The 14126-nt window shown below is 48.4% G+C and overlaps 1 protein-coding gene across 7 annotated transcripts in view; it reads left to right on the top strand.

The window, feature by feature from the left end:
* The window catches only part of CLIP2 (CAP-Gly domain containing linker protein 2), a 112962-nt gene that overhangs the window by 26453 nt on the left and 72383 nt on the right, over positions 1-14126 (top strand). The window contains exon 1 of one of the 7 annotated variants that reach the window (XM_068154470.1): positions 592-607. The exons of the other annotated variants lie outside the window; for them this stretch is intronic. The gene's annotated coding sequence lies outside the window, so the exon portion shown is untranslated. Of the gene's footprint in view, positions 1-591; positions 608-14126 lie in introns of those variants that run through there. 7 annotated transcript variants of the gene reach the window in all.

Raw genomic sequence — 14126 nt, 5'->3', positions numbered from 1 at the left:
TTTGCTGCTCTGTTGAGCATCAGTCTTGTAGGTCTGCAAACCTTGTCTCAGAAACTCATCCTGCTGGAATGGATGTCAAGTTTCACCAGCTCATCCTTCACTGTTGAGTCGAAGCCTTTGCTGGAGGGTGACTGGCACTTTGAGAAGAACTGTTCTGTGTATGGACAAAGATATATTCAGGGTGCCTGACCAGGCCTGTTTGCCTTAGCCTCTGCTGCAGTGTTTCTGTACCCAGCAGTGCTCCGGGAGAGCCCCTTTGAACCTGCCCTGTCATTGCTAGGGAGGTTATGCTTTACACGTGGTGCAGCTTCCTCTTCCTACACTTGGGTCTGGCATTTGGCATTTTGAGAAGTTACCTGCCTGCTGTTACTGCCTGCCAGGGCTAAAAAGGAGAGAGTCTGCTTCAGGCAGCTCTGTTCTCACAAAAAGGTGTCACTCTGCCTGCCAGAAGTCACCAAGAGTACAGGACTCCAAAGGCTCAGCTCTGAGACAAGCCACAAGTTAAAATATTAACACCAGCCGTTACAGGAATGTGAGAGAGAAGCTGTGCTGGAACCAGCCTGTCATCCCAGGAGCACATGTGTATGGGGCCTGCCTTCAATTAAGGGTAAACCTCTGTGTATCAGGAGATGCTCTTTGGATAAGTATGGACTGGATCATCTACTGAGGCCAAGGGTTGGTCTGCTCTCCTCTTCTGCTTGGCTTCTTGCCACCTCTAGCTCAGAGGCTGCCATAATTTACTCCAGCAAGTAGCAGTTCCTGGTGCATTTCCTCTTTCTCCCCACTTGTACTTTTGCTCTGGCAGAAGAAAGGAAGAAGCAGCTAAAAGGGGATCCTCCAGTGTCAAGGGGTGTGGCTACTTATGGGTATGCATAACCAGTTCTTCTCTTCTGTTACTGGGTGATTAAAATGGGTAAGGGCACAGATTCCACCTCCTGACTGTGGTTGCAGGTTTTATTTATCAAAAGACTTCCTCTGTCCATGAAACTCAGGGAAATTCAGGAATTTTGGGGAAGGCAGTGTCAGTTCTGGGAAGGACTAGTGATAGTATGTACGAAGCAAATGCCATCCTCCAGTTACATGGGGTCAGTACCACTTTGCAGAGCATTTGCAATGCATGGCAAGGTTTATGTACTGATTTTCAAAGCTCTGGGAAAGCCCAGGTACAGGTGGCTAGACTTGAACATGAGCTGTTGCTAACCTATGTTAAGACACTGGTGTGGACTTACTTATAGAGGTATCTATTGTGCATAAATATCTTTTGTAACTACCTTCCCCCTCCATCTCCTGAGGGGTCTCGAGTGTGAGATTGACCAAGGAAGTTGCTGGTATGAGGCAAGAAAGCTTTTTTCCCCTGTTGATGAGTTAAAGGCAGCCAACAATCTCAAGCTGTTGTTCTTTTGTTGCTGTTCTTGTGCTGTTTACAGTAGAATTTCAGCTCTTGAAGCTCTTGCTTCAAGGAGGGCACCTTGGCTGGTGGTTCTGGTGATGCTGGACCCCAACCAGACTGGAACTTTGTTTTACTGGTCAGTTTTGCACAACCAAATCAGGTAGGTTGCTGAATAAAGAATACAAACTCTCCAAGGTCACTGCAGAAGCCCTTAGAGAAAGGAATTGATCTTGGTCTTCCTGAGTCCTACCCTAACGATGCCAGCTCCATGCAGCCATCCATCCCATCCTGCGTGAACGCTGTGCTCTGTGGCTGATGCTGAGAGAGGAGCACAGAAATCTGCCAGGGCATTGGTGTGCAGTGTCTCTCTCTGCAGTACCACCATGTTCTCAGCGATTTCCCCTGCCCTGCTGAGGGGACTGTCGTGGCTTTGAGAGGAAGGCCTGTGTGTTGGGTTTGTCTTTTGTACTTTGTGTGACTGCAGTGCTAAACAGGCCAAGCCAAATTTCCTTTTCTCAGTTTCATTTAATTTCTTGCTCTTACATTATTGGGCAGCAGCTCTTGCTGTAGCTCCCAGTGGAAAAATGACTTCATTGCATGTGATTCTGACTTTGGCACCTTAAACTGATACTTAACTGCTGCTCCTGAAGGAAAAAAAAGTAATCCCAAGAAACCTCATCAGAAAATAACCTAAACCCCAACAACCACAACCCAAACCCACAATATTTCTGCATCAGACCTTTTGGAAATCATTCCCATACCAGTGACATCTCCTTCTACATGAGTGGAGCTGTGTCTGTGAAAGGGTCATGGTTCTTTCAGACAGAGATGCTTCAGTAAGATGTGTGAAGAAATAAACCCAAGCACTGTCATATTGTGTTGTGAAAGTTTACTTTTTCTTTTCTTTTTCCTTCAGTGTGATGGAATAAAATACAATGCACTGGCACTGACACTAGGTGGTACTTCCACTGATTCAGTTTTTATTGTGCTAGTGTTTAACCACCTGGATGGTCGGAGAGAAACCTGCCACAGACCAGTGAAATGCCCTGCTGCAGGTTCTGGTTAGGCCACACCTTGAGTCCTGTGTCCTGGCCTCTCAGTTTAGGAAAGATGTTGAGTTGCTGGAAGGTGTCCAGAGAAGGGCAACAAAACTGGGGAGGGGTTTGGAGCACAGCCCTGTGAGGAGAGGCTGAGGGAAATGGGGTTGCTTAGCCTCGAGAAGAAGAGGCTCAGGGGAGACCTTATTGCTGTCTACAACTACCTGAAGGGAGGTTGTAGCCAGGTGGGGTTGGTCTCTTCTCCCAGGCCATGAGCACCAGAACAAGAGGACATAGTTCCAAGCTGCAGCAGGGGAGGTTTAGGCTGGGTGTTAGGAAGAAGTTCTTCATAGAAAGAGAGATTGGCCATTGGGATGTGCTGCCCAGGGAGGTGGTGGAGTCACCATCCCTGGAGGTGTTTAGGAAGAGACCTGATGGGCTGCTTAGTGCCATGGTTGAGTTGATTAGATGGTGTTGGGTGATAGGTTGGACTTGATGATCTCAAAGGTCTTTTCCAACCTGGTTAATCCTATTCCTATTCCTATTCCTATTCCTATTCCTATTCCTATTCCTATTCCTATTCCTATTCCTATTCCTATTCATCTATTCTAATCCAGCAGCAGAGTCCCCATCTCTCCATTCCATCTGTGCTGAAGCACAAAGGGAATCTTCAGTTTGTTTAGTTTATTTTGAGAGTTAATGTTCTGAACTCTGATGCTGACTCTCTTGGTAACTCCGTTTGTGCCTGGGAAAGCCAAATGATTCTTTCTGAAAAGTATTTATACTCTGTGTCTATAAACACTTCAGAAAGTCTTCCCAAGTCCTTTGATGTGTTGGATATTCAGGGCAATAGTGATGCCTGTTAGACTCAGGCAACTCATCATCTCTGATGCTGTTTTTTTTGAGTAATCCTGGGAAAAATCTTTCCCTGGGCCCCTCAATTTAAGAAGGACATTGAGACTCTTGAATGTGCCCAGAGAAGGGCAATGAGGCTGGGGAGAGGCCTTGAGCACAGCCCTGTGAGGAGAAGCTGAGGGAGCTGGGGTTGTTTAGCCTGGAGAAGAGGAGGCTCAGGGGAGACCTTATGCTCTCTACAACTGCCTGAAAGGAAGTATTAGCCTTATGGGGTTTGGTCTCTTCTTCTCCCAGGCAACCAGCACCAGAACAAGAGGACACAGTCTCGAGCTGTGCCAGGGGAGGTTTAGGCTGGAGGTGAGGAGAAAGTTCTTCCCAGAGAGAGTTGTTAGCCATTGGAATGTGCTGCCCAGGGAAGTGGTGGAGTCCCCATCCCTGGAGGTGTTCAAGAGGGGATTGGATGTGGCACTTGGTGCCATGGTTTAGTAGTCATGAGGTGTGGGGTGACAGGTTGGACTTGATGATCTTTGAGGTCTTTTCCAACCTTATTGATTCTATGATTCTTTATCCCTTTCTCCCAGGTACAAACCTTAGGGATACTGTGATACTGTTGGTGCCACGATCTAGTCATGAGGTCTGTGGTGACAGGTTGGACTCGATGATCTTTGAGGTCTCTTCCAACCTTAGTGATACTGTGATGCAGTTCTGAGGTCTGTGAATGAAATAATCTGTGGGTGTTGGCTATTTGGATCTTGCAACTCTTTGATTGTTTTGTGGTGCTTTTTAATCCCCCCCTCTGTGCTCCCTCACACCACTCCTTTAGGAAGAGAACACAAAGTTGTACTGCTTGTGCCAGAGCTCTTGGTCAAAAACAATCCTGTTTTCTTTTGGAGAGTAACTCCTGTTGTGTAGTAAAGGCTGCCTGGATATTGGACATACAGCAAAAGGACTTCACAAAAAGGTTGGGGGGGCAGAAACTTCAGGAGGTCATCTGATCCATCAGTCCCAGGTTAGAAACATCTTCATCTCTGCCATTCAAAGCACAGGTTTGAAGATTTTTTGGGTTGGTTTTAAAGAACAGTGTGAGCAGTGAGGGAGATTTGCAGCTTCCCTGGGCAGCCATGCTCAGTCTGAACTGATGTTGTAGCTGGAAGTGCCTCGTATGCGTGTTGTCATTGTCACTTGCTGTGTCTGCCTGCACAAAGGACAAATACAAAGGTGTTTCACTGACAAAACCAGCAGTTTCATTTGCAGCATGAACTCCTTTTGCAGCACATCCTTTGTAGGGGCAGAGGAAGGCTTCTGAACCAATGCACCAACTTCTGGCACAGTCACTAACAAAGGCTTTCTCTGGCTGGTCTGTTCTTTCTCTTCCTGTGACATATTCCTCCCCCTCCTCTTGATTTGTTGCATCATGCTCTGAAAAATTCTGTGTCTGCCAATTAGTGCTGGAAACTTTTCAGTAATCCTGACAGGCTCAAAAGGCAGCTGCCTCTTGAAACAGGCAGCACTTTCCCATCCCTTGCAAACGCTCCCATTCGTGACCTGCGAGCCTGTCCCCTGGGTGCGGAGCCTGCCCTGGCTGGGCACAAAAACCTCCATAGAGAAAGAGGCCTCTCATGGAAGATTGGGAGAGGCACTTCCATCATCAGATGTATTTAAGGGACTTTTTAGCTTCATATTTGGCTGTCACACAGTGTGTGCTATGCTGCCTCAGTGGCTCCTGTCAGCCCTCTGAGTGAAGCCTGTCCTGGTGATTAAACTCTGCTCCTTAGCTATATTTAGCAGAGAGCTATTTGTTTTATAGCTGAGGTCCTTGCTATGCAAACTAGAGTAGGTCAATCTGCATCCTTCAGTAAGTACTTTTCTTTTTTCCCCCCCTTGGACTTCTGTTTCCCATCTGGTAAGTTTAGGATGTTCTAGCTGATGACCAATCTGCCAGCCACTCCTAATGGAGATTTAATGATGGCCAATATGGCACAAACAGGCAGGCTTGTGTGGGGCATGCTGCTGAGGCAGAGGAAGCTGCTTGGCCTTCCCCAAGTTCATGTCCGTTTCTGAAGGCTTTTACTAGCATCTATGAAGTCACTCTTTGAACTTCCTGAACCTCTTCCATAGGAAAACTTAAGTTTATATGGAGTGCTGTGATACATTGTGCCTCAGGATGCTGGCAGCTATATGTATGTTTATATAGATTTCTAGTAAATTAGAGAGAGCAGTAACATGCTGTAATCTTAGTCTTGGTGTCTCAGAGGCAGCTGCCATTATTTTTCCCCTTCTTATCCCTGAATCCCCCCTCAAAGCACGTTGGCTAGATGGTAGGCAGGTGGGAAGCACTTCCAGCACATTGAAGTGGTGCTTTTGGGTGATTGTAAGGTTCAGGTTTATGGAGTGCTGTGATACATTGTGCCTCAGGATGCTGGCAGTGTTGGTTGCTGTTCTTAGAAGTGACAGCTTGGTGTTTGCTCTTCCCTTTTGGTTGAAACAGGACTAAGTCTGTGTTACTGATGTCAGGCCAGCCCCCTGCATTGTAAGGTGCTTGGGCTGCTGTTTGCAACTACTCTACACTTGCTTGGCTCAATCAGATTGTATCTTGATCTCTGTACAAAATCATGGCTCTGGCCTTGCCTGTAGTAGAGGAGTGATGGACAGCACTTGCATAGAAGCACTTGTGGTACGTTCTCACTGCAGTGCCCCAAGAATCATCTGGATTGATCTTTCTGCCCTGCTTATCTGCATGCAGGCAGCATCAGAATAAGAATAGCATAGAATAGCATAGAATAGAATAGACCAGGTTGGAAAAGACCTTTGAGATCGTCAAGTCCAACCTATCACCCAACACCATCTAATCAACTCAACCATGGCACCAAGCACCCCATCCAGTCTCTTCCTAAACACCTCCAGGGATGGTGACTCCACCACCTCCCTGGGCAGCACATTCCAATGGCCAATCTCTCTTTCTGGGAAGAACTTCTTCCTAACATCCAGCCATATCTCCAGAGCTATGAAATGTCAAATCCCATTTTTAGCACTGATCCATCTAGCCAGACCTGTTCCCTTTGGCTGCCAGCATCTATATGTCAAGCACTGCTGTTATGTGTTCTTCCCAATGGCACAGCCCTGTATAGATGGAAATGCTGCTTAAAACCTGGCTGTGGAGCACTGCAGCTCTGGCAAGGTCCCTGCTGCTGGAGGAGGCTGGGATTGACAGCCTTTCCCAGATGTACACCCCCCTTGTTGTGACAACCTCTCTTGTCCTATCCAGCCCTGCAAGCCCTATCAGAGCACAGGCAGCACACTGAGCACGTTCAGTCTCCACACCTGCTTTGCAATCTGACTGTGACCTCCTAGAAACTGTAATCTTTAACCTCCTCTGGTATAACACACTGGGCATCCATCCTGTGGTGCTGCTGTGGCTTAGTGCCTAGAGGCTTTGAGCTGGGATCTGCTTCCCTGCACATCCACAGTAGAGGATGACCTCTTCAAAGCAGATGGTAAGATGTAGGTGAAAGGAACCACAAATCAGGAAGGGATAATTGAACAGCACTGACAAATGAGATCAAATTTGACACAGCTTGCCAAAATGATGATGCCTTTGGTCATTAATAGGAATGTAATGTGAGTAAGAAGCATGCCCCTTCTTGTACTGTAAGGTTTAGAAGTGTCTCCACTTGTGGCTTTTCTTAGCACCTTTGTGCTGGGGCTGCAGGTTGTAATGTAGGAAACTCCATGGTTAAGACATCCTGCCCCAAAACAGACTTCCTGGGTTCCTGGCCTCCCTGCCTCCACCACTGGTTATGGTCAGAGTTGTAGAGGTGTGTTGGTGTCAGCCAAGGTCTGGGGAAATGGCAGCATTAGCAGAGAGGCTCAGGAGGAAGCAGCAATTAGTGCATGTTGCCCAGTGGTCAGCTTCCTAAGTGGGAGGCTGAATGCTGGCTGGTGAAGCAGCGAGGAGGAGGAGGAGGAGGGTGCTCCAGGGAATAACTGCACCCAGCATTGCTCTGCTGCTGCCAGCACAGGGATGGGGGGATGTGGCTTACACCAGTGCCTTGGTGCTCTGCAGAGAGTGGGCTTGCTCCTCCCTAGCATTTTGGGTTTGGTGGTCACAGATCTAGTGTTCTACCAACCTTCTAGTCACAGGCCTGGGACCATTATCATCCCTCTTTCCGTGGCAAGGAGATTGCTGACTGCTGTGGAAGAAGCAAGCAGAGTCCTGGCTGCCAGTGCTGCATTTCAGCTGTGAGGTGATGGTTTGTATTTCCTTTCCAGTTTACCTCCTGTTGTATCTCAGCTTACTCTTAACAGCCAGAGTGTGAAGGTGGCTTAGTTACTCTTTCAGCTCTGAGGGACAGTGGCTTTGGTTGAAGGAGTGAGATGATGTTAGCTTGTGTTTGGTGGAGGCCTGGTGAGAGGTTGCTTGGGTTCCAGCATTCATTTTGAGTTGTTGGTGTCCAAACCTGCCTGAATTCAAGGGATGGTGGTTTAGAGGTGGTCTCCTAAGCTGGACCAGGGAATGGTGAGGGTTTTTTTGTCTCAGGACCTCTCAAAGGAGGGCATTGCTTGTTCAAAATTACATAAAGAGAATGAGGAAAGGGCAAAGCTGTCTGGTGGGGGTTGGACACAAGGGGAGAGGGTCAGAGTTGTGCAAAGGGCAGAGCAGACAGGTGGGCAGAAAGCTAATCTGGCCTGGCAACTGGTGGCAGGCTCCCAGCCAGCAGAAGCTGAAAGTAGGGCTGCTGAAGTGCAGGAATGAAAGATGGAGTAAGGTGGCTTCATAACTAAACAAAAGGGTGCAGGTAGGCCCTTCCTATCCTGCTTCCCTGCCTGAACTTTCAGCAGCTTCTGGAGATGCAGGGTCAGTTTTCCTTTGATGTGACATTGCTTGCATCAGGATTCTTCTGAGGAGGTTTCTTACCAGAGGCTACACCTGCAGTACCAATGGCCCAGGGCAAGGCTTTGCCGCTGCTGCTCTAATGACCACATCTCCACTGCAGGAAAAGTGTGATTGCATCAACAGTGTGTCTTCTCCTAGTGCACTGGAGAGTGTGTGTAGGTCTTAAGCAACAGTAGGGGGGCACAGCAGAGGCTTTAGTGGCAAGCCCAGTGGGTCCCAAGGTGTTTTCTATTACACTAGAAACACGTTGCATTCCGCTGGGATTTTCTCTGCTTTTAAGCAAACCATTGGCAAGTTTGAACCAGCACAACCATCAGACAGGCTGTCATAACACTGTGCTGCAAAGGAAAACACAATTCTTGGTTTCAAACAACTTCAATGTGCAAAGAGAAGGAGGCTTGCCAGACTGGTTGTTTCCATTTTCAGCTTTGTGGTTCCAGGCTTTGAGTTACAGTCCCCAAAGCAAGGCTGGCCTGCAAAGAAGTCTTCATCGCAGGTGCAGGGGGGGAGAGGTGGGCACAAGCCAACCTCATGAGGTTCAACAAGGCCATGTACAGGGTCCTGCAGCTGGGTCGAGGCAATCCCAGGCACAAATCAAGGCTGGGCAGGGACTGGCTGGAAAGTAGCCCTGAGGAGAGAGACTTGGGGGTGCTGGTGGAGGAGAAGCTCAACATGAGCTCTCAGTGTGCACTTGCAGCCCAGAAAGCCAATCAGATCCTGGGCTGCATCAAGAGAAGTGTGGCCAGCAGGTCAAGGGAGGTGATTCTCCCCCTCTACTCAGCCCTGGTGAGACCCCACCTGGAGTACTGCCTCCAGTTCTGGAGCCCCTATTACAAGAGGGATGTGGAGGTGCTGGAAGGTGTCCAGAGAAGGGCCAGGAGGATGAGCAGAGGGCTGGAGCACCTCTCCTATGAGGACAGACTGAAAGAGTTGGGGCTGTTCAGTCTAGAGAAAAGGCTCTGAGGTGACCTAATTGTGGCCTTCCAGTATCTGAAGGGGGCTACAAGAAGGCTGGGGAGGGACTTCTTAGGATATCAGGGAGTGATAGGACTAGGGGGAATGGAATGAAGCTGGAGGTGGGGAGATTCAGGCTGGATGTGAGGAGGAAGTTCTTCCCCATGAGAGTGGTGAAGCCCTGGAATGGGTTGTCCAGGGAGGTGGTCGAGGCCCCATCCCTGGGGGTGTTTAAGCCCAGGCTGGATGAGGCTCTGGGCAGCCTGATCTAGTGTGGGGTGTCCCTGCCCATGGCAGGGGGGTTGGAACTAGATGATCCTTGTGGTCCCTTCCATCCCTGACTGATTCTATGATTCTATACAATTTGAGACAGGGGAAACCTGGGTCCTGTTTTTTTGTTCAGTGACCAAAAATCCAAGGCAGAGGTTGGGTTACAGAAGTGCCCAGATCAAGATCTCTGTTAACCTGAGCTCTGGAGAATCACAGCTTAAGTACCAGGCTGAGCTTTTAACACTGCACTAAATCAAGCAGGCAAGAGGCAGGAAATTCCAAAAAAGCTCAGCTCTTTCTGCAGCTCTGCAGTGTGTGTAGCCTGGCAGAGTTATTGCATAGCTCATATTTAATTAAAGAAATTGTTTCTCCAGTAGTAAACTACCAAGCCATTATGATGGAATGAGTTTACCCTGCATCACTGTCTTTGCTGCGCTCTGCCTGCTCTCCTTGTGTTTCTCTTCCACGTGCTGCTTATGACAAAGCACACTTTCTGTGAACAGGAGACTTGGATTTTGTCAGAGTCTCTTGTGTGATAGAGAAAAACCTTCCATGGAACTCCAAGGGCATGAGATTGAACACATCCAAGTGCTGGGTTCTACACATTGGCCACAGCAACCCCATGCAGAGCTACAGGCTGGGGTCAGAGTGGCTGGAGAGCAGCCAGGCAGAGAGGGACCTGGGAGTGCTGGTTGATAGTAGGCTGAACATGAGCCTGAAGTGTGCCCAGGCAGCCAAGAGGGCCAATGGCATCCTGGCCTGCATCAAGAACAGTGTGGCCAGCAGGAGCAGGGAGGTCATTCTGCCCCTGTACTCAGCACTGGTTAGGCCACACCTCGAGTCCTGTGTCCAGTTCTGGGCCCCTCAGTTTAGGAGGGAGGTTGACTTGCTGGAATGTGCCCAGAGATGGGCAACGAAGTTGGTGAGGGGTTTGGAACACAGCCCTGTGAGGAGAGGCTGAGGGAGCTGGGGTTGCTTAGCCTGGAGAAGAGGAGGCTCAGGGGAGACCTTATTGCTGTCTACAACTACCTGAAGGGAGGTTGTAGCCAGGTGGGGGTTGGTCTCTTCTCCCAGGCAGCCAGCACCAGAACAAGAGGACACAGTCTCAGGCTGCACCAGTGGAGGTTCAGGCTGGAGGTTAGGAAGAAGTTCTACACAGAGAGAGTGATTGCCCATTGGAATGGGCTGCCTGGGGAGGTGGTGGAGTCACCATCATTGAAGGTGTTCAGGAGGAGACTTGATGGGGTGCTTGGTGCCATGGGTTAGTTGTTTAGGTGGGTTGGATTGGTTGATGGGTTGGACTCGATGGTCTTGAGGGTCTCTTCCAACCTTGTCTATTCTATTCTATTCTATTCTATTCTATTCTATTCTATTCTATTCTATTCTATTCTATTCTATTCTATTCTATTCTATTCTATTCTATTCTATTCTAACAAGTCTAAACTGGCCTGGAGGACAACAAAGTGTCTGTGGATAATGCTCCCTTCCCATGTGAACCATGCAGTTCTGGTGTCATGACCCTGTGTATTTCTGTAGGGACACTGCCCCTAGGGCTGAACTCCAGGGAGCAGAAGCTTGTGTGGATAGATCCCAGACCATCCCCAGGATTTTTCCCACAAATTAGAGATAGTTTTGCTCTGCAATTAGTGCAGAACTGTTGCTATCTGCTGTGTCAGTCTGCAGTAGGCGTTTTGCCAGCATGGGAAGCGTGAGCTCCTCAGCAAGCCCATAATTATTCCCCAGTTTGTGTATGATGACTTCCTTGAGTGTCCTTTGTGCTCTTGTCCCTTGCTTTGCCTCAGGTTTTGCATTGTGGCTTTTAGTTAGAGTGCAGTGGGATGTTTTTGCATGTTCTTCCTTTAATAACCACTGCTTGATAACTAAATCACAGGGTGATTAATCTATTTATAGTGGTTAGAACTAGCTTTAAAAGTACCTGAGTTTTTAAATGAAAAGCCTCTAGGCTTTCCCTTTTTGTGCTAATTATTACAGGGCTCAAGTGAGAAAAGACTAAACACAAGCTTTGCTAGAGGTGAGCAACCTTTCAGATGTGTAAGGGAGGCTACATAGTGACAGAAAAAGCTCTAAGGCTGAAGAACCTTTGTGAATCCTTCAACTGCAAGGAAGAAAAGACCTGATGGCTGGCAGGATACTGGGATCCCCTGCTTCTGCCTGTGTGTAACTGAAGGCATTCCATCCCTCTGGATCTGGGATCCCCTGGTTCTCCCTGTGTGTAACTGAAGGCATTTCATCCCTCTGGACCTGGGAACCCTGGTTCTGCCTGTGTGTAACTGAAGGCATTTCATCCCTCTGGATCTGGGATCTCCTGGTTCTGCCTGTGTGTAACTGAAGGCATTTCATCCCTCTGGATCTGGGATCCCCTGGTTCTCCCTGTGTGTAACTGAAGGCATTTCATTCCTCTGGATCTGGGACTCCCTGGTTCTGCCTGTGTGTAACTGAAGGCATTTCATCCCTCTGGATCTGGGATCCCCTGGTTCTGCCTGTGTGTAACTGAAGGCATTTCATCCCTCTGGATCTAGGATCCCCTGGTTCTGCCTGTGTGTAACTGAAGGCATTTCATCCCTCTGGATCTAGGATCCCCTGGTTCTCCCTGTGTGTAACTGAAGGCATTTCACTCCTCTGGATCTGGGACTCCCTGGTTCTCCCTGTGTGTAACTGAAGGCATTTCATCCCTCTGGATCTGAGATCCCCTGGTTCTGCCTGTGTGTAACTGAAGGCATTTCATCCCTCTGGATCTGAGATCCCCTGGTTCTGCCTGTGTGTAACTGAAGGCATTTCACTCCTCTGGATCTGGGATCCCCTGGTTCTCCCTGTGTGCAACTGAAGGCATTTCATTCCTCTGGATCTGGGATCCCCTGGTTCTGCCTGTGTGTAACTGAAGGCATTTCATTCCTCTAGTACTTTACCTCCATTCCCTCAATGAGAGAAGGAAAGGTTTTCTCTGGAGAAGAGTCTGACCTTAATTAAGAGTGTGTGTCTCTTACTTCCTCTATTCTTCAATTAAGTGAAAGGATTTAATCCTAATCTGTCGTGTGCTTCAGCAGTGGGCTTCTGATTGCTTGCTGGGAGGAGAAACTAATCAGAGAAGTGAGAAGGCAATGACATGATTACCCTGGATCAGATGGAATGTCTTAAGGAATTAAAAGATAAAACTGCCCTTTCTTCCCAGCATAATCTCTGTCTCTCTTAGCAAAGCTGCACTTTGGCTTTATCAGATCCGATCTCCGTGTCTGTTCGGCTTCATTTCCTGTCCCCGTCACAGAAGGCTGAGTGGTTTGAGTCTGGCCTTTGGATTTGGATTTCAAGGCAAAATTCTGTTCTTCAAATCCCTGGCCTGTCTTTGCAGCATGGCCAGTGGTGTGGGGTTGAGAGCCTAGGGGCACCAAAGCCCTGCCTGGCTCTGCCTCTGGTTTGTGGTCAGGCAGGCAGCAATGTACCCCTGGAGCTCTAGGAGATGGCACTTCACTGCCTGAAAATCTTTTTGCTGGAGGAGGGGAAGGTGCAGAAAAGCTTGGAAATCTAAAGAGCATACAACAAAATAATCAGAAACACGATCAAGAAATGAAATCACTTCACATAACTTAAATCAATAAATCAAGCAGTGTCTTTGGGCCAGTAAAGGTTTTGTATAAGGCCTCATAACTGATTAGCAGAGTTGGCACTGGAAACCTTTTGCCTTTATTCCCTATGCTTATTGCTGGAGTGGGTGAATTGCTCCTCCAGGGATCAGTGGAGCAAATTCTTCTCTAGCAGTTTGTTTTCAGGGAGTTGTTGGGTTTCAGGGATCCTTGTCACCATTTACAATGCCTGATGCTGAAGGGCTCTGCAAGCAGTAATGCTCTTTTCAGAGGGAGATTCTGCACAGGGAGTGCAAGAACGAATTGCTGGAAGAAGCAGTTGTGGGTGTTGTGGGGAGCAGGAGTTGGTCCTGGGCTGTGCTAAGGTAGGTTCAATCTTGTCCAGAGTCCTAGAGATTCTTGAATGAGAGAGCCAAGGAGACCAAACCCAGAAAGCTCTCCAAGGCTCTGTACTCAGCTAAATACAAAGCCAGAACATGGGTAGAAAATGAAGCTCCTCCTTGTAGGTTTAACTCTCCTAAACATACATGCAAAGGATGTGCTGAAGCCAAAGGGCTGTTGGAATTTCCCCAGCTACACATTGTGTGGCCACATGTGGGACTGTTTCCTGCAGAGGATGGGGATTTACCTTGCAGGCCTACAGTGCACCTTGCATTGCTCCATATGGAGTCGCTGCTTTTACATTGTCAGAGCAGCTGCAGACAGAATTCCTGGGCTTTCCCAGCCATGCCTTTAGTACTAATGCAGGAGTCTTTGTGCAGAGTCAGCCACACCACCACATCTTACACATCTTCAATCTGGAGAAGGCTCCAAGGAGACCTTATTGTGGCTTTCCAGTATCTTAAGGGGGCCTGCAGGAAAGCTGGGGAGGGGCTTTTTAGGGTGTCAGGGAGTGATAGGACTAGGGGGAATGGGAAAAAAAAATAGAAATGGGTGGATTCAGATTGGATGTTAGGAAGAAGTTCTTCCCCATGAGGGTGGTGAGACACCGGAACAGGTTGCCCAGGGTGGGTGGTAGAAGCCTCATCTCTGGAGGTTTTTGCAGCCAGGCTGGATGTGGCTCTGAGCAACCTGCTGTAGTGTGAGGTGTGAGGGCTTGGAACTGGCTGATCCTTGAGGTCCCTTCC

The sequence above is a fragment of the Melanerpes formicivorus genome, unplaced genomic scaffold, assembly GCF_026170545.1.
Source record: "Melanerpes formicivorus ecotype bairdi unplaced genomic scaffold, bMelFor1.0.p_v2 SCAF_29, whole genome shotgun sequence".
In the NCBI taxonomy this organism is placed as follows: Eukaryota; Metazoa; Chordata; class Aves; order Piciformes; family Picidae; genus Melanerpes; species Melanerpes formicivorus.
Note: the sequence above shows the minus strand (reverse complement) of the source record. Positions and strands in the feature narration are given on the sequence as shown.